Source organism: Perca flavescens, chromosome 16, assembly GCF_004354835.1.
Source record: "Perca flavescens isolate YP-PL-M2 chromosome 16, PFLA_1.0, whole genome shotgun sequence".
In the NCBI taxonomy this organism is placed as follows: Eukaryota; Metazoa; Chordata; class Actinopteri; order Perciformes; family Percidae; genus Perca; species Perca flavescens.
In genome coordinates this window covers 15840958-15857432 of record NC_041346.1, presented here as the reverse complement: position 1 = coordinate 15857432, position 16475 = coordinate 15840958, and positions in this window count along the sequence as shown.

Genomic DNA, 16475 nt, shown 5'->3' with positions numbered 1-16475 from the left:
GTTTGTAGTTTGTAAAATACAATGTTTTATTATAAATTAAACTAACCAATAATATACAGGCCTACAAGTACAGCTGAAATGATTAGCCGATTAAACACTTAGTTGATTGACGGAACTGTTTTGATCATTTTCAGTTTCTAAAATGTGAGTATTTTTCTGCATTGAGTACTTAATGTACTTTAAGTACATTTTCCTGATTATACTTACATACCTTTACTGAAGCAACATTTTCAATGCAGGACTTTTACTTATTTTATGTATTTTTTACAGTGAGGTATTAGTACTTTTACCTAAGTAAAGGACCTGAATACTTCTTCCACCACTGGCATCCCGTCAAATGTACGTACAGTGACTCAACACTTCAATACGAGCTGTGAGATTGTAACATAGGGAGAAGAGAAATAAACAGATAAAGTAAGCCAGAGAGGCAGAAATACACAAAAGAGAGCAGGCCGAACCACAGGACAGCTCTGATCTCGACCTTGACAAATATTGGTTACTTTACATTAGCGAGGGACATCAATCCAGCCTGTTCAACCTCTACTCCACATGCTCAATCATTATTTGTCAACCACCTGCCTGTTCCTTCCTTCCCCATCCTACGTAAGATCGCAGTACTTTCATCTTCCCCCATCTTTACATCCTTCCATTAAAATCCTTCCTCTCCATCTCTTGAGATTCACTCCAGACCTCTGCATCTATGTTTCTGCTGTAGCACTTCAAAAGCAGCAGAAACCAGGGAGGAGCCACCAGGGAAGAGAGAGAGACATATACAGAGAGGCTCCCGTATCCAAACTAGAGGTTGGTAATGAATATAGAGCCGCTGTGGTACTACTGCAATAAGTCTTTTAAGGAGCAGGTGTTGGGAAAGAGATTATTACCTGATACTAGATATCACGATCAGAATTGTGAATACATCCCATTCATAATGACATATAACGTGACAAAAAATCTTGCATCTGTTTTGTCTGTGCTTGCTGGTAAGAGAGACAGCGAGCATCTGCCTAAATCCTTCTATCTGTTGAGCAATAACCGACCTCAGATTAGATCAGGCTGAATGGAGAAAATAACAAACAATATTCCAGATTGCTGGTTTTCGAAGTGTAGGGACAAAGTCAGTCTCACTCTTTGTCACCACACCAAACAGGTACATTTTTATGTAGTTTCAGTCACTAGAATCAAGCACAAGCCTACCCCATGTAAACACTTCTAATATAGAACATAACTTTAGGGACCCTGTCCCTCTATTGGGTTAGTGTAAGGGTTAGCTACAACATTAGTTCTTATGTTTCAGCAAGGTTCATATTCAGCTAATCAACCTGTTCACAAAATAATCACAATTCATTACTTTAAAAAACACTGTTGATTCCATACTGGAAGTAATTCCTTGACTCTTCAAGTCCAACAATGTGGCTTTTGGCAGGGATTACTATAATTCTGCCAGTACCTGTGTCATCATATGCAGTATATAACAGTATATAATATAACAGTAACATACTTGGATCTTCCAATAAAGCTAAATGAAAAATGCCAGGTCACATCTGAGTCACAATATAATATACTTTATGGGCAAAACTACTCAAATTCTGCTATGTATTGCATTATAGGTATCCCTGTCCTGTCGTATGGAAGATATTTCCTTAACAAATGATGACCATGTGTGTTTCCACATTCATTCAGTATAATACAAATATGTTTTTTTCAGAACATAAAGAGCCACGTTGAGCAGAATATGTGAAGCAGCAGTGTGTTGATTGTGGCAGAACAATCCTTCAAATGCTTCAAAAATGAAAGTGTTCCAGTCTTGAAATCAATTAAAATCAGCATGAAGCCATGTGGTGTATGCTAAGAATGCAATGGTAATATGGTTACAATTTTTAACGGTACAGTACCATGGTATGTTTTCTCAGTACATGGTAGTCTACTATCATGGTAGTAACTGTGTACCAATATATAAAAAATAGCACTTTACCTCCATACAACACTATATAAATAGAGTAACTACATTTACACAGCAATCATATGTAAGTGCAAAAATAATACATTACCATTATTAATATTCTTAAGCTTAGTGGTCTTACTGTTGATTCAAGCTAGGTATTTTGTTAATTGTGTGTGTGTGTGCACATGGGTGTGCATTTCAGAGTAGAGTATTGAGAGCAAGATTATCCCTTGGACTCAGATCCACAGGAGTTATGTGTGATTGACACGTCCCTGTTTATAATTCCCTCTCTTACTCTCACTCTCACTCTAAATTTGCATACATTTCTGCCCTCTAGTTTCCTAATGATGGTTCCGGCGCTGAATTCTATGATGAAAATGAGCGCAGGATATTTACATCTTATGAGCTTATCCACTCTTAGTGTGTCCCAGGCTCTTAATCTGCTTCTTTTATTCATGAGTCTGGCATGTTGGGTTTAAAGGTGTTAATTACAGTTCAGTTTTAGAGAGGCAGCTGTCTACTCCTCCTTAACACGCAGCCCAGGGAGAAGATGTGTCCGCATATCTGTAGATGAATGGGTGGCCCAATTAGAATTTAAAGGTACACACATGCAAATGTTCAACTAAAATCATGAACCAAAATATCTATATTTTTTTGTACGCTTCTCTTGGATATACTTTATTCACGTGGGATTGTGTGTGTGCACAAACACACAAAAACCACAGACATGTTCTTAATACTTTTCATTATCCTGTCACTGATAAAAGAATTTCATTTCTGGTGGGGACGTCATTTATTATAGTTAAAGCTCTCCTTATAGATTTATATTTGACAGTTTTATCTTTCAATTTAACAGAAAAGCTTCCACAAAACTATCTGGATATGTGATATTGTGCAAAAGCTGCTTTGAATGAAAGTTTTAAATTGAATTAATGATTACAGGGATGCAGTTTTTATTCAAGTCTATATGTGTCCAACCATTCCCATCATTAGCTCGGCTTTACAAAAGAGACATGTAAAGTGATGGGTATATCTGGTTTAGAAACAGTGAATTAAAAAGAAGAGAGGAAGAGGAGAAAAAGCTGAAAGAAGATTGAGGAAACACATTTGTTTGAGGCAAAAGGGAAAGCTTTCATAAGTCCACATTGGATCTGGGACTCCGCAGTGTGCACACGCTTCTCCTTAAGAATTTCATTTTGTAGAAAATGTAATCTCGTAAAGTTTGTTGCCTTTCTTCACATCTCACACACCCACAAAACTGTTTATGACACTCTTCATCACAGCCATCATTTCTGCCTTCCCACTTTCTGTTTCTTTCTGATTACTGTTATCATGACACTGCTTTTATGGAGTTCCATGACAAGAACAGGAAAAAAAATAGCAGGTATTTTTCAAATTTGATTTGGCCTCAACAGTCTTTCAATGGTTTTGGCGGCTGAAATCGCTTGCAAGTAGCCTACACTGCGGACACACACAATCTGTCTGTTTAAGACACACACAGGTATACATCTTTAAAGAACTCCACTTAAAAAGATTGTTTCCTTAAAATCTTCTCATTACTTTAACATGAATGCATGTTCAAATATAGTCTTAGTCTTTGTTTCTTTGATCTAAAGAAATAGAGCATCTTTCAAGTCTTACTAACTATTTTGCCACAATGAAGACCAGCAATATGTTCTTCTTTATTTGAATTCCCCTCATGTTTCCATTCTTGGTAAGCCAAACTGAATCAATAGATGCAAATGTAGTCTTCTTTGAGCTGCAATCAGTGATCATCAACAGTGTGCGGGTGTGTGATGTCATGGGAAGAAAGGGACACTACCAAATCATTTGAGATTGCGTTTTTTAATTAGCAAAAAACAGGAAGGAGAGAAAAATGAACAGAAAGTGTGTGTAGTCATGTTTTAAAATCTATCTCAGATGGTTTAATACATACATGTGTGTTTGTTTTCTCTGAGAGGGTAAGAAGAAAGAGAAAAGGCAAATCAAGACAGCTTGCGAGAAACAAACATTATGTCTTTGTTGTAAATGATGTGCAAGTAAGTGTGTGTGTGTGTGTGTGTGTGTGTGTGTGGGGGGTTGAGATGTCTTCCTCTGACCTGCAGGCTGAGACTACATTTACACCTGCTAAGGATTTTTTCCCAGACCCTCAGAAATCTGTCACCTCCACATTTCTGTCTCTCTCTTGCTGTCAGGCTTTCAATCTTCTTCTTTTTTCCACACCTCCTCTCATCTGCTTTCTTTTTTCAACTTTTACATTCATTTATTTCTCATTTCTTCATTGGGGTTTAGGGCAAAGATTCCTTTCCCACAGATATGTGCTCCTTATCTTTTTATAACCCCTTAATATTTTTGATCTCTACGGCAATACTTTTCTCATTATTCCGTCCTTTCTCAGTCTCAAACTCACCTCTCTTGTGACTCTGTTTCCTCTCCTTCTCCTGTTCTTCCTCCCAGTAGAATTTCAAAACAATAGGGACTGCATAGTCATGAAGTCCTGCATGCAACAGAATGTAGCAGAATGAAGTGCATTTACCCTAAAAGATATAAAATGACTAAAAGACACTAAAGGTAAATATGTGTGTTTGTTTTGCTTGCTCTTGTTAACTAGGCCAAGTGCCATATAATAAGGTATTTTATCAATATCAATATAGGCTAGTGATAAAAGAATAGGCAATATAAAATACAACTTAAGAAATCAACATTCTAACAGCATGCTAGCACCCTGTGAGGCTGTGAGGTGGTGCTTTGAGCCTAATGCTAACATGCTCACAATGACATTGCTAAGATGCTGATGTTTAGCAGGTATAATGTTTACCATGATCACTATCTCAGCATTTTACAAAGTATGTAAAAGATGAAATTCAAGAATCATGTAAGTAAGACCCCTGACGTACAGCTGTGAACTTCTTTCTGTGTGGTCTCTGGGTTTCTGTAAATTTAGACAATGAGATCTGATTTCTGAGCACACACACACACACACACACACACACACACACACACACACACACACACACACACACACACACACACACACAGAGGATGAGCAGTTATTTGTCAACAATGCTGTGGTACTTGAGCTGACAGTTGTTGCTCAGCCGAAGAAAAGAACATCCGAGCAATGAGGTCAAGATGTTTTGGAATTTCTGTCATGCTAAGCAGCATTGTTTGTGCTCAGGCATTTACAGGGGGACAAGTGCTCAAGTGAAACAAAACACACAAAGACCACAGTTCAGGAGAGTAGGGGCTATGTCGATGTAAGTGGGATCATTTCTGCACCTTATTAAATATAGTTATTCATAAGAAAATCAAACATGAGCAGCAGAGCAAAGAGCCACTTTAGTTCTTTCTTATTGTATGTTTTGCTTACAGTAAGATGTTGTACTTTTTGGTAAATAGTCTAATAAAATACGTACGTGCGTTTCCTTTTGTGGAAAACAATGATGTTGATAATAATTACTGTAACAAAGCAGTTAAAGTTATTTATAGAGTTTTCAGTAAAGCAATAAAAGCCCAACCACCTGTTCCTCTAACTATTTAGTGAGTGTGTGTGTGTGTGTGTGTGTGTGTGTGTGTGTGTGAGAGAGAGAGAGAGAGAGAGAGAGAGAGAGAGAGAGAGAGAGAGAGAGAGAGAAGGACGGAGAGAGGGAGAGACACTATTCAAAGTATATCCAACATCAAAGACAATGGTGATTAGTTTGTTCTGACCTGTAGCACATTAGTTTAAAAGGAAAACAAACACAAATTGTCTCTTCAGCTCTGAAGGTTAATGTCTTATTTTCTTTTCAAATGTATACTTTTGATACCTTAGCTATAAAATGCTGCTGGAAACCTAGGAATAAAAATATAAGCATCATAAATAATATGGATAAACATAGAAGGGATGTAACACCTGCTGAGAACCACAATTGAATCCATACTCATTATACATATGTAATCAATAATCATGTTTATTGATTTTCAGCCCCAAGGAGTGGCTGGTCACTATGGAACAGCACACATAATTGACTTAAATCAATGCACTCACACTAATTGGGTTGAGAGCCAATGCAAAGGGTGAGCTTTCCTCGGAACGTGTGGTCAGGGTGAGATCACCCTTCTGTAGACAAATGATCCAAGCAATCTAACTGTGACCTGCACCTGAGCTTCTCCTGACCTCTGTTGTTGTCAGGCTGATTCAACAGATTTAAACTGTGGGGTATTTATTATGTAGGGCACAGTGAAAGAAATCCATCAAATACCGTAGTGTTGGTATGGAATTAACAGCTCAATACTGAGCGCTGGGCAAAAGCCTGAGGCAGCTAATGTTGGCTGTTTAGTACATTTTGAGATCAACCAATGGATCAATTAGTTTAACTTTGTCCATACAGTGCTGTAGTTTTAGAACATTTCTATACACAGTGCTGCAGGAAGAAGAAAAACTGTTCAACTTGATTCATGTACTTTTTACATATTCATTACAATAAGTGCTTAAAGTCTGTAATATGGTAATATTTTGTAAGTTATTGCATTATGTGCTTCTGAGTAGAACATAAAACACAACTATTGCAGTGGCACCATCATTAAAAACGCAGAAGACTTAGAAGTTGTTATAAATCCCAGATTGATTGGCATGTCTTTATAGCACACAGACAAACACAGGTTAGAAATACATTTTAAGTACTCTGTAAAATGTTTGTCTAAGTAGGCAAACTTTACATGACTAAACAGGGCTGAAACTTTATTGTAGGTTGTCTCCCACTGAGAAACACAAAAACAATTATTTTTCATCCATTTATCACACATTTGAAATCATAAAACCTGGCCATGATCCACCTAATTTTAATGCATAATGCATATTTCAATAAACCTTTTTCACAGAAGACTTGACATAGCAGGAAAGGCACAGGTGTAATTGTAGAATTAAACTTGAACTGGAACTGAACCATTGTTAACAAAACTTGTTCCAACTGTGCTTATGGATTTTATGGTTTCGCTCATTACTTTTACCATAGATTGCTTCATAGATCCTATTTCTGAGCTGCTAAACACTGTACACCTTGGTTCAGGAATATCCTGCTGGAATAATTACTTCTGAATGACACATTTATTAAAAAGGTGCTATTTTGATTCAGCAATACTCTGATTTTAAATTCCACTTTTTTTCCAATTGCACTTATGCATACATTGATTACTATTTTATCAAACAGTAATAATACATGGGTAGATGTGCAAGTTAAGCTGACTAAAATGAATACTCCTGCTGTATTACTGTAACACTGAACCTGAGACAAGCATAGAGTTCTTCATGGTTGCATTTGACTGATCTATTTGCTTGATAAGCATTATCATTTTCCCCTTTTTCTTGATTACAGCAGAGAGTTTGACTTGTCAGAGCAAGAAAAGCCTAGGTGGAACTGACACCATTAAAGAAGGCTGCATGCAGTTATTGTAATGTCATGCAACAATAATTTATGTTATAATAAACTAATTCAACCTTTGTTTGACTAATCAAATGTCTGCTGTGGAAAAGGTCTATTCAACTCCACATTTTTTCTTCTGGTAATGTCGGTCCGCCCAGTTTGGGTAGGTAACGAAAACAACGTAGACTATACAAAAAGTATCTTTTTTTTTCTGATAGGTGTCAACAGTAACATGAATATTATTTGTCACTCAGCATATAGCTTAAAATTATGTTTGGTTGTTTTTGACATTGTAAAGTGGAGCACTGATGGAGTGTGAAGGCAGAGAACAAAGACAGCCAAGAACTTGTCTGTGCCTGCTCATTAGCCCCCAGTGACAGTAGCTGTTATGTCCGTGCAATATTCAACTTTTACAGTCAAAGGCCATCATTTCACCTTTTTTTCTGTTGACTGTGCAAACCAGTTTTGGAAACCAAGCTCGTCTCTCACTGTAAAGACACCGTCACAAGGTTCAAGAGAGGGTTAGAGGGAAGAAAAAAATAACAGGAATCCTGAAAAACTCTAGCCAAAAGATGCCAAATTGATCTGTTCTATAGCCTCAAACACTAATAATATTTATTTCCAGGTCTCAAGCTAAATTTTGAGGCCATCCATTGTATTGTGTGAAGCCAACCTATCAATCATTGAGTAATTTTGTAAGACTGTTGCAGTGCAATAAACAATAATTGATATGAAGAGGCAAGTTAGGAGGAATAGAGTGGCAAAATTACTCAGTGTTAGAGAATGCAGGGTGTTTGATTTGTGAGATAACACATGCTAATTCTCACCAGGAGTGCAAGAATGAGTTCGGAAGATATGAAAAATGTGATACATAGAGACATAAGTGTAAGTAAGAATAATGATACAGAATAACCTTCCTCTTTTCTTTACACTGCGGCAAAGCTGTGGAATACAGTCTTGACATATAGACACTTTGCATGGAAAGCAGAATTGACACTCCAACCAAATAAAGCAAGATTTTGCACGCTGGGATTGATGTATTTGTTTTCATCTATTTTAGGGAATTTCTCTTAGATATGTTGATGGCTGTTGAACAACCAATCTTGATTTGATTTTAATCATAATTAGCAGTAAAACATTCACATAATGTACATTTAGTTAGTGTTTTACTGTAATGAATCAGATCTAAATTTGCCTCAAGGAATATACAGTCCTGCAGCATTCTAATATTTCGATCTTTGAATTTGATTTTGCTTTATTTGATCTGTCTTGTGCATAAAAAGGATTTATGCTGGAGAGCCTTACTTAATAATATTGTGATTTTGTTTACATGCACCATCCAGTTAGAGTCTTGTAGTAGCTAACCCTTAAGGATATTACTTCTTTACTCCATGGGCCATGGGCCATGTGCCGTAGCATTGTGTTTCTTATTGTGAGGTAAGAGCGCGAAGTGTAACTGAATTTGAAGAGAAAAATTACAGCTATAGGAAAGAAAAACACAGGTGGAGGGAAGGGAGACCGGGAGGGGAATATAAGAAAAAATAACATGCATGTGTAAATAAGATTGTGTGTTGTGGGAGCATCATGGCCTCAGGAAAGGAAAGCGAGAAGTGGAGAGAAAAGAGGATGGTGGTTAAGGGAGATGAATGTGGAAGGAGAAACAAAGAAAAGTGAAGGATCAACATGCTCTTCTACTGTATATGAAACCAAACACCTGAGGGCCTCACTGCCTCCTTGTATCCTGTGAGCTGGTAGCAGAGGATGATGGCAGGATTCATCATATTGGAGTCCAGATGTATCAGTTATGAAGCTGTTTGTTTGTTTGTGTGCATGTGTCAGATAATGAAACATACAGGGAGCATTTTGCCACATATGAAAATGATGGATTAAAAATGCTTAGAAAAGTAAAAGATTACAAAGCAGTTGATGTGTTTAAAAATCCATATAAATAGAAGTTGCTAATGTTAGGGTTTCTTCATTCAATATAGCTAGCCAGATGTTGGCTGCTTGCTAACACATAGCAATAATGTGTTGATTACTCCATTGCCAGACTGTCCTCACCCAGAAAACGGCTGTATGGGTTGCTCAAGCGAGCAGCTTATATCGACACATATTTACATTTGTTGTTAAGCGGCGACCTCAAGTTGCCATAGTAATTATCGCGGGAGCAAAACGAAGAAGTAAGGTGATGAAATATAAGAGCTCCAAACTCCACATAAGGAGAAAAGAAGGTTGGGGTGGTGGATGGGTAAAACAAACACAGGACTTTCACCCAGGAGACCGACGATCATGTCCTATAGTCAACGGTCACTTTTTAAAATTAACCAACTTTGTTAAGGACCTAAGTCTGTCCCCTAGTTACAAAACTGACGTAGTTACATCCATGACTTGTGTTAAGCCAATCTCTGATCTTTTCCTAACCCTAACTAATCATTTTTGTTGCCTAAACTTAACTAGGGCCGTTTCACAACGTTAACTAACTGTTTAAAAATGCCATCGTGAGGTAAGAGCGTGCACCCCATGTAGGCTGAGTCCTTTGCAGTCCTTTCCTGTCTATAGACGTTACTATCAAAAAAAGGGAAAAGCCCTAAAAATAAAAAAATAAATCTTTAAAAATTTCATCACAGTCACGTGTTTAAAACGTTTAGAACGTTAAATAGGTGGTCTGGTCATATATGTCGTTTTAGGATTCATTGGCAATTGACCTAGTGTGTCGTTTGGTTCTGAGGATGTGTTGTCAATTGTACGTCATTGTGATTGATTTAATGTGTGCAAATTGGTCGAAATTCAGGCTGCATTCATTCATGCTGCAGCGAGTTTGCAAACAAATACAGATTTCAGACAGATATCATATGAACATTGAGATCAAGTAATGCATCACGTCACTTGTCAGGAGTACACACACAGTCTAGCAGGCAGGCAGCTGGGGCATCATTAGAGCAAACAGTCACGCAACCAGTGTTGCAGATGCTCTCTGTTCTTGTCAGGGTGGATCTGACATGAGAGCTGATGTGGGAAAATAGGCTACCTTTTTCTAGCAAATTATAAAAAAAATGGCAGCACCAAGGTTAGAGGTTATGGATTTATAAGTCTCACTGTCTCTCTTTTTCTGTTTCTGTTCATCAATGTCTGCTTTTTTTTCAAAGCTTTGTTTCACTAGAATATGTCTGTGTCCTAATAGGACACTTCCACGCTTCATGTTTGCCCTAAAGTCACACCAAAGAGGCCCAGGTGTTGCTCTGTTCAGCCAGAGTTCCCTTCTGTTATCTCTGTTGTGACCAAAAGAACCCTAAAGCTAAATGTAATCCTAACCCTTTGGCTGGGTTGGCCCCCAAAAAATGAGGGAGTCTTTGCCCTACACTGCTGGTGCTGGACACAGCATCAAGCTAGCATTCATTATGGAACATTATATTAATGATTTGTTGGCTTTTCATGTAAGTTTTTAAACAGAATTCAATACATTTAAATGTAATACGGGTACATTTTTCCATATTTATTTGAGTAAAGGTGTTAGCTCAAAAATACTGAGCACTAAACATGCAATACACATCTGTGGTCCATGGTGTGTGTGAAAGGGTGAGTGTGTTAGAGTGTGACTTTGCATGATCGAACGTGTCATGTATGCATTTTGCTGATCCTCCATATTACAGTGGGATCAAACACTGTCACGTATAGCCACCATCAGCAAATCCTGTTCACACACACACACACACACACACACACACACACACACACACACACACACACACAAAACACACATGGTCATGGGATAATCCCCTGTTTTTTTTTTCTGCCACTCATAAATCAGGTTCAATGTCAACAGTTTTACTGCAGCTACAGCCTGGTTAGTTGGTGATACATCTGAAGATTACAGTCATATTTAAGTATCATTCATGGAATAACATGTAATATATATGGATAAAAAGTCATACTATTTATCTATAAGTTCTTAAGTTCTAGTTCTAAAGTATCTATGAAAACACACACACACACACACACACACACACACACACACACACACACACACACACACACACACACATCTTTGATCTTGCACCTTATTTTACCACATCTTTCTGTATTTTCATCCCGTACACTTACTGAGACCACCTTTCAAAAGAACTGTTTCTGATTTGTGCCAGCTTCATAGACAGCTTTATTCATAGCATTCACCCCCCTGACAGTATAGTTATTTTAAACATTTGTTGGAGCATTACATTGTGAAGAGATAAAAAGAAAAGGCATACCACTGAGGAAAGGCTGTTGTTGTTGCTGGCTGTGTTTTCACAGCGGGAATGAGCTTCTATGGAAAGATTGATCAGCTCGAGGACTAAAACCTAAATCCATTCAAATGAGAAAAACAAACTCCTTACATTATATGTGTAAGTAGAAAAATAGCCATTTACTGTAAGTGAAGGGCTTTTGTAAGGACCTCTTGCTCATGATGTGAGTACATTCATGTACACTAAAAGAGCCTGAAATTCCCAAACTCTTTCAGTTGAGATTGTCTGACTCAGACACTGTCCAGGCCCTGTGCCTCTGAGCCTCTGTGAGGAACAGAGCAGCCAAACAGCCCTGTCAGCTTCTTTCTCTCCCATGTCCTGCTGCCATTTCTATAACTCTAAAGGTCATTGAAGATTTCATAACAACTGCAATACTTCTGTCCTTTCAAAGTGCTTTAGAGTGAATTTATAAATCACCAAAATGCCAAGTGTAGTAAAAAGATTAAATGAATCTCATTACTGGAGCCTCTGCACCTTGCATTGGCGAAAGACTCAACCAGAATCTGAGTGGTGGAACCAGAGCCTAAGAAAGAAAATCCACTTGCACACTGTGGGGACATTAAGTGTCTGTATGTACTTCTTTCAAAAGGTAGTTAGTACTTGTCTTTACTGTAAATAATGAATAAGATGGATACAGAGGAAAAATATACCTGGATAAACCTGTCTTGCTGGTAACTTTTCCTGAGATCTGGAGTTTATTGTATGCTCACAAATTGATCGTGGTTTGAACAAAAATCTCCATCTCTATTTATTGGTGCTTCAGAGAAAAAGGATTAATTTAGTTGGCTTTGTACGAACGCCACTTGAGCTGCCAGCACATTCACTTGCAATAGATATAAATGCTGTGATGCTGTGCATTGGAGATTTGTTGCGCAAATGTCTATGTCTAAGCATCTGTCCCTGTTCAAATAAACTAGAAGGCTGCTCTATTCAACCCACATATCAAATAAATATGCAAATATGGACAGTAGAATATTTAGAAATTATCTGTGTGTATTTGTTCCCCTGTGTTGTGGAATTCAGTGCTGTGTGCGTGTGTGTGTTTGTGAATGTGTGTTTACATATTATATACACAAAATATACCAAAGAACACAACATCATCAAGCTGTACTTTTCTATAGCAGGACAATACACAAGCTTCAACTGGAGTAAATCCCATTTCACTCCAAATCAGTAGATTTTGGAATTGCAAATGTGACATACATACAGGAACAAGGAGGGAGAATGATTGATAGATCAGTGCTTTTTAAACACTAGTTCACCGTTCAGTGCAAATGCTTCTTCAAATGCATGTACCCCCCCCCAAAACCACACACACACACATACATACATGTACAAACAGAGTAATGCATTATGTAATGTTATTGCAGCAATTCAGCTGATCCAATGGATTTAGATTCCAAAGAACACAAACATGGGAAATTGTATTCAGATTTTCATATTTCAGCTTTGTTTTGAATGATTTAGTAACGTTGCAACAAATAGGGACTCTGTCTATCTGTCAATATGCTCGCTGCCCATCTAAACTCCTGCCTCTTATTAGATTTTGGCCATAAATAATTGATGACCTTTGCACCTCCCCCAACTCCCTCAATCTCTCTCTTTTTGTCTCACAATCTCAGTCAGCTGTGGAGAAGGACACCCAAGGTTAAACAATGGGATTTTGTATGTGCAGTTGAGTGTGTGTGTGTGTGTGTGTGTGTGTGTGTGTGTGTGTGTGTGTGTGTGTGTGTGTGTGTGTGTGTGTGTGTGTGTGTGTGTGTGTAACAGAGAGCAGAGATCAAAGGACAGGGAGCGTCCTGATTTGATTCCAGGAGACAGGGACTGATGGATAGACGAAGAGAAAAGCAGAATTCAAAGTATAAATGCAATAAAGTGAAGCGCATCAACAACATAATAATACAATGGAGTAGCTCTAGATTAGAGTAGATGAAACATTTATGATATGCTCGCAGAAACTGGGTCACAGTGCAGGATATAAGATAGACAATATTACCTAAATAGAATATGTTAGAGACAAAAAATAGATTTTTTAAAAAGCTTTAAAAAGGTGGGAAAGGATTAGTTGTCTCAAATGCATTTGCTTTATGTTTGATGATTTTCAAGGATTTAATTTATTCATAGTTAGTGAGAGTCTTTATTGTTTGATAATTATCTGCTCACATCATCCAATATGCAGATAGGAGAACAGTAATACAGATTTATGCAAAAGCATTGTGAGCTATTGACATAGTTCATTAATTTAAAAACAGAGCAAACACTTAAAGTGCTCATATTATACTCATTTTCAGGTTCATAATTGTATTTAGAGGTTATATCAGAATAGGTTTACACAGTTTAATTTTCAAAAAACACCATGTTTTTGTTGTACTGCACATTGCTGCAGCTCCTCTTTTCACCTTGTGTGTTGAGCTCTCTGTTTTAGCTACAGAGTGAGGCATCACACTTCTGTTCCATCTTTGTTGGGAGTCGCACATGCGCAGTAGCTCGGTAAGCACTGCTAGCCAGTCAGAAGCAAAGTTTGGGGGCGTGCCACGCTAGCAGCTAGGCGAGCATTATAACATGTGTTACAAAGTGACGAACGTTTGTCTCTGAAGTAAAGGCTGGACTACAATAGAGCTGTTTGGAGCAGTTTGTGAACAGTGTTTTCTGTTGGAGATTGTAAGTCCCTTTGGGGTGGACTTTGGGCTTTTTCACTTTGTAAACCTATAACATTCACACAAAAGATATATACCACAATATATAACACAATAAAGGAAAGGGGAAAAGCATAATATGAGTAATCAGCCACTGACAAGTTGAACTGTTGGTGGGATTACAGTGTATGCTATGTGACAAAATGTTAATCAAACAGTTAATTAGTTGTTAGTTAGTTAATTGATAGATATACAGGTTGACATTCTGAAAGGTTAATTAAGCTGATTGATTACAGTAAGAGCTGCTTATTACTGTAATCTATTGCAATAACTGATTTTAGAAGGAGCAGCAGTGGACTCAGGCTGTCTGAGGGGCAATGGCAAAATAAATAGGCACCAGCTGCATACGGTGGGGAACCAGAGAGCAGCAGATAGATAGATAGATAGATAGATAGATAGATAGATAGATAGATAGATAGATAGATAGATGCCATTCTCTGTATAGTGATGTATGTAGACAATAACCCAGTGGAATGAGATAAATTGAGGAATATCATCAAGCTGTGTTTTAATTTGGCAGGCATTACACTCACAGTGATCCCTGACACCATCTGCTGTCTTCCTCTCCTTGTATTTCTATTTCCCTCTCTAGTCCGTTCTCTCTTTGTGTTCTGCTGTCTCTATTTCACACACACAGACACTCTTCTTATCTCTGTCGCCCTTACCACACCTCTTTTTATTTCCTCACAGTAATTCCTTCATTCAGTTCAGTCTGACAGTCAAATTACGTGCATGCTGAGTGGATGCTGAGAGAATAAGAAAAGATTATGATTAAGCTGACACCGGTGTGTGTGTGTGTGTGTGTGTGTGTGTGTGTGTGTGTGTGTGTGTGAAAGTTAGAGGGAGTGGAAGAAAGGAACATTTTAATTGTATACCCACAATGAGCTTTTTCATGTATATTGCTAAACATTTAGTATCCAAAGTCATTTGATTTGTAATGCCCATCCGGGATCTGTGGAGTTGCTTTGAGTGCAATATGTTGTAAATATTTCCTTTCCTTTCCTTTCAATGTCATATGGTGGTAAGTGAACAATCAGAAGCAGTGGATGAGGAGTAATGAAATATTTAAAAAGGGATTACTTCCCTGGAATGTTATGAAATATGTATCTATCAGCTTCTTTTAGCCTCGCCAAGTGCTCTTGGTGAGCTTAAATAGCAAAGAGTGGCTCGCACACTGCTGGGGTGAAAGCATCAAGTCTTTGTAGTCAAGTCTGGTTACAGTTCGATTGTGCATAGTGTTTCCAATTTCTGTCCCTAAAAACGTAAATTCATTAAATCAGAAATAAAGTATTAATACTAGAGGTGATTTGTTTTCGGTGCTTAAACCATCTGTGATGTGATTTCAAACATGACAACAAAGAATGTTCTGACTTAGAAGTGGCACTGCACTCGGTCACACTCTATCTGTAGATTATCCCTGCCCCTATGAATAAGTTTTACTGAAACTATAGTTATGGTTTAGTGATGATAAGTGTAGAGACCCACCACAAAACACAAATTATCATCAAATCTATACTGTCTGACCAACACGCCAGACAACATTTAAAAAGGTATAGTAAGTGTTGTTAATCCAACAAACTTTTCGTAAAATTCAGTGAATATCTCCTCACGGTCACCTAGCTCTCTATTAATACACAGCCCTGGCTCTGTATTATGGAAAACAAACAGAAAGGAGTGCACAAGCCACAAAACACTATTCCAGCCAATCAGCAACAGGCAGCGACAGTTGACGGTAGGAGCGGGAGGGGGGCAGGCAGCATTTGAATGTGCTGGGGGGGGGGGGAGGCTTGTATTTGATTGGCAGTTGAGTTCAAATATCAACAATCTTTGTGCAGAATCACTTACTGCACCTTTAATGCTTTCAAATGACATTAACGTTTTGTTGACATCAGTAATGTCAGGAGTAAACATTTTCAGTTATGATCCAATGAAAACACCAAATTTTTAGTGTGGTCTATATTCACAGTTTAGTGTCAAAGATCCCATGATCCCATGGAAAGCAGTACATCTTCAGTGGTGATGTCATCCTGCACTTGTGTGTTTAACTAATGAATTAATCTCATATTTTTGTGCTTTTTCTCCATACTAATAGCTCACTCATTGGCTTGACTCGCCACTCTTCTTTCAACAGGAAATGCCTCACATTCTAGAA